The sequence below is a fragment of the Aulostomus chinensis genome, chromosome 3 (genome assembly GCF_037954235.1).
Source record: "Aulostomus chinensis isolate RoL2024-O1b breed Wild chromosome 3, RoL_Achi_v1.0, whole genome shotgun sequence".
NCBI lineage: Eukaryota > Metazoa > Chordata > Actinopteri > Syngnathiformes > Aulostomidae > Aulostomus > Aulostomus chinensis.
Window position 1 is genome coordinate 9129372 of NC_141322.1, and position 5040 is coordinate 9134411.

At 39.3% G+C, this 5040-nt stretch overlaps 1 long non-coding RNA gene across 1 annotated transcript; it reads left to right on the top strand.

Moving 5' to 3' along the window:
• The first annotated feature begins 2401 nt into the window (after positions 1-2401).
• LOC147267569 (uncharacterized) lies at positions 2402-4104 on the top strand. Its single transcript, XR_015112260.1, has 3 exons — positions 2402-2519; positions 2663-2888; positions 3547-4104. It is a non-coding gene; the product is annotated as an uncharacterized LOC147267569 (long non-coding RNA).
• The last annotated feature ends 936 nt before the right edge of the window (positions 4105-5040 follow it).

Consider the following 5040-nt stretch of genomic DNA (forward strand, 5'->3'; position numbering starts at 1 on the left):
TATTAAGTCTTTCCAGGCTATTAATAAGCACGACGGCAGGTTAATCTACATAGTTAACTCTATTGAAGTTACACCATCCAAACGTAAGGAACACAACCTTATAACATTTTAATTGAATGTAAATTAAACTCACCTCCTGTAACAACTGTATCCCACACCGTAACGTTTCCCGCTCCTCCTTGTAGACGGTCGTTAACCTGTATTGCTCCGCCTCAATTGGAAGGCCGTTACACAGACACAGTCTCCCTCCGCTGGTGGTAGTCCTTTCTCATTCACCTCAAAGTGGCCCTATTTTATTAGGAATTCAAATATGTGGCTTGTCTTCAGGACATAACAATAATTATGTCCATCCTTCAACTATACCATCACTTTAAAGGGGAATTTATTTCTATTTCAAATATGGTCACACCCTTTTCTGTTCTCTAGCTCCAAAACCCCCTTTTCCCGCCGTTTTTCTTGTCTCTCTTTTTTTCTACAGATAACTTACAAAGGCAAGTTAAGTCAACTCGGAGAGAGCTTACAAAAATTTGAAATAGTCAAGACAATGAATTAATGTAAGTTTAACTTTAGAAAACTAGAACAGTCGAGTTCAACATCAAAAACTTGTCAGAGCTCTTTGAGTTAAAGAGAAACAATAAGTGAACATAACTAAATGGAGCTGCAATGATTTACAGTGTATATTGCATTGTTTAGGAAGTTAGAATTGCAGACATGCATTTGAAATAGAGATAGGAAAGCTTTCAGAGTGCTAGCAGTGGTGCAAGGTTATGATGTAGTGATGCTCACGCCGGTTTGGTGAGGAAAACTGTGCTTTGTATCACTTTGATGGTTCAGTAAAGGAGGAGCCAACACTTTTCTATTATGACTTTTTCGTCATTAAACTTCAAACACGTAGCGACTTGTTCTTTCCGTCATTAGAAGAGGTTCAGATGTATGAACATGATGATAAACAACACTGGTGATTAGAAGGGAACTTTAGCCAATAACAGGTCCGACCACTTCTTTTAATCTCCGCGGGGGTGTGTTGCTCCGAACCCACCTCGTTCACCCTCTCACTTCTTATCCCACTCACAATGTTTATTGTTTGTACTGACACCACTGGACAGGCTGCTAAACAGAATCTGCTGTCTCTCCTCCACCTTCCCGACCAGCACCTCCAGCTCCACGCCGTGAACCTCTTTTTCTTTGACATTATTTTGCAAGCGGCAATAGCGGAGACCGTATTTAAATGAATTTGCGTATTTATTGGTGGGTGTAACGGGGGCGGGCCCGGTCACTCTGACATCTGCGCTCAATTCCACACTGATTGGGATGGGTGAGTGGATTTCGGCACTCGCACATATTGATATATCCGGATTTTTTTGTGTGTACGCAACTGTCGCGATTCTTGCGACCGCAGTTTTTTAGTATGAGATCCAAGCAAGTATTGATACATGAGGCCCCTGGTGCCTACTAAGATTGCTGCCTCTAGTGATAGGGGATTTGGTGCCTGAGGGGAACCAACACTGGGAACTGCTCCTTTCCTTACTTAGCGGCATGGAGTTGATCTTCTCTTCCGCACTGACACGTGGGGCAGTAATCTTTTTGGGTTATTTTATTGAGGAACTGAGCTTTACCCAGACAGACACCTGAAGACCAAACACCAACAAGCTTGGGCCTCTAGTTCACTTTTGGTCCATGCGTTTTGAGGCAAAACACAGATTTTTTTAAACGGGTGAGCCATGTGAACTGCAGCTTTAAGAACATTTGTAAAACGCAAGCCTATAAACATCAGATGATGATGTGCTACACTCTGCTCTCTGGCCAAATGTTTAATCATGAATTTGAAGTTGGGCCAGGGTACATCTCACCCCTTGGTACTATAAACAACTTTGAGGAGGTGACTATCGACATCTGTGACTATCACTCCCTCCATGTTGCTGAATCTCACAAAGGGAATGATGACAACCATTATGTTTCCATGAGGTATAGGGTATATTAAACATAGAATGGGAATAGGGAAAAGTGTCAACAAATGATGATAAAATTATTTGTTATTTAGTCCAAACTCAGATAAGAAGACAATGTTGGCGCCCGCAATAGTGGATCATTTTCCATGTCTGAGAGACCCTCTGGGCACAGGCTTTGCGAGTATAGTTCCCTACAACACTAAATAAAGCAAGAGCTAACTAAGGAACAAACTACGCACCATCAAAAAAAATTCATTTTACCTTCTCTCTCTCAGCTCAAACAATGTTTGTTTCAGATTATTTTGCCGATGTTGAGGGACAGCACGTAGCTGTAATTCGATCTTCATTTCTTTATTGTTGCCAGTTCTCTTGAATTCCTATGTATGATTTTAATACTTGTTTTTCTATCTAGTAAACATAAGGATGCATGGTTCACACCAGGGAGAAGTCACAAACTTGCAACAGGGATTTTAGAGGAGCGCCTCCGCAATGTATGGAAAAGGCTCGGAAAGGGCAGGCAGAAGAATTCAGCAGAGGTGCCTCCTAAAGAAACCCAGATCATTGTTCCAGGTAAAGAAACATGCCTGGTCCTCATCTGGAATAAATGTGAAAAATGACACTTTTCCAACAAAGTGAACTTGTTTCACTCAAATTTCACACTCACGAGTCTGTCTTGCAGGTCCTCAGAATTAACTCATTTGTCACATTTGCAGAATCCCCGATAACTGCAGAGAGGGCCATCCAGATGACTGAGTGGGAGAAAATAACATCTGGCCCCAGTCCCAGGTTATCCAGTACATGCATGACACTGCCACTCACAGGGCAGAGTGGATCCGTTCCTGTGGCACAGTGCCGATGCCTCAGATCATTGCTGAGTTTCTGCGCTTAGTGGGGGCCAAGCAGCTTGGAGGGCCGAGCAGCATTCACTGATGTCATCCGGTGAGTTAAGGGTGGGGGTGGGATGTTAACAAATTCTTGGTTCTTTCTCATTCTCATATTAACTCATTGACTGCCAAGTGACAAGATTGGCGAGTTTTGGAGGTTTGTCTAACCCATCAGTGATGAGTTTGATGAGTTTTTAATAGGACATGTGGGGAGGCTCGAGGACAGTCCGGCGGAGCTTGTCAGTGAAAATCAGGCTTGTAACATAGAATTATATGTATTTCTCAAACCATAAAGTAATAAAGCAGAGGCCCATGGCTATGCTCGGGGTAATTAAATAGTTAATGTGAGATTGTGCTCCACAATACAGCATAGTTACAGAGAAAAACAATTCTTAAGCACAAAACACTTATTGAAACCGCACTAAACAGTGGCCCAAAAACCAAGGTACGGACTGTACCATGGGCTACCTGTACCGTTGCTTCCCTACTATATAGTATACATCAGAATAAAAATAAGTTGCAATGGCTAAGAAATACTGAATTCATAAATGATTAGGTTAGGAAAGGAGATCTGTATTGACAGAGGTGGATTGAGACAGGCAAACAAATGGCAGTGGAACAGAGCTGTGGAACCCCTCGGTCCCTGTTGGTCTGCTGAAAACCTAACCTAGCCTGTTGTGATAACTTCATTTTTGTTTTGTTTTTTTCCTCAGCCTGGAACGAACATGATGGAGTACCTTTCAGGGGCATCTATGGAGTCTCCACACGTTCTGATGCTGGGGGAGGGGTATGAATGTTCCCAAGCTTTTGTGGTTATCAATGGGACTGCTTTGGAGCAGCCATCACTTCTTGGGGCTGTCGACATATTCTTCAAAGCAAACTATGTGTTTGATCTTGTCTACCAAAAAGCATGGACCCAGGTTTGGGAATTCATACAGGCAGTGGTATTTGAAATGTCAGGAGATGTATCAAATGTTGTGAAGCTCATGAAAGCACAACTGAATGCAATGCTGTAATGAGATAATGACAATTAATATGATAATAATAATATAGATGTAATAATAAGTACTATATAGATCATAGAAAATTAATATTGATAATAATAATTAATTGTGTTTTGGAATTTTTATGAGGGACCGCTCCATTTAACCCTAATAATAATAATAATAACATAGATATAATAATAAATACTATATAGATAATAGAAAATAGATATTTATAATAATAATTAATTGTGTTTTGGTGTTTTTAAGTGAGGGACCACTCCATTCAACCCCAATAATAATAATAATGATATTGTTAATAATATATAGATATAATACAAAATAATATATAGGTAGTAATAGATAATAGATATTGATAATGATAATCATACAAAATTGTGTTTTGCTGTTTTTAAGTGAGGGACCACTCCATTCAACCCTCCATGAATTCATCTTGTTTCTGAGATTCAGCTTTTCATGATTTACTGTTTATAAATGTGGAAACTGTTTTGATGTGTATCTATACATATTTTGGTCTTGTTCACTTAATAATAATAAAATAACAAATGTTTTACACTGCCACACTGTGAACAATTTTTTAAAGTATTTTGTTGTTTCATCAATTAGTAGTAATTTATATGAAATTATAAATAGTATTGTTTTTAATCACATACTGATAATCTGATAACCCATTTCTTGGTAGCTTTAACCCATCAGCACGAGTAGTTTTTAACCATTGTTGGGTCAAAATCTTGTGTATAAATACCCAACATTGGCTTGGTCCCTTTTGGACCCATTGTTGGGTGAGCAATTTCACCTAATTTGGGTTGTTTTTAACCCAGCATTTTTAAGAGTGGAGTTAAAACTAACTTTATTTTTGGTTGTATTGCAAGAACCTGTGATCCCTTTTCTTTTGATCACATTTGTCTGTAGACATAAATGATATCTGTTCATTTACGATACAGTAATTGAGTTTGCTGTTTTTGAGATATCAAAAAGGTCTTAGAAGTCATTAGGCAAGTCAAGCTATATAGCCTATTTTCGTTTTTACAAACGATCCCAAAGGGCTTTACATAAGATCGTAACAACATTCTCTGCCCTTAGACTCTCATGTGAAAACTCCATAGAAAATCCTTGTCAGGAAAAAAAAACTTTATTGAAAGGGTGAGGAACAGAGGAGGGATCCCTCAGTCTAGAGGGGCAGACATGCAATAGAAGTTGTTT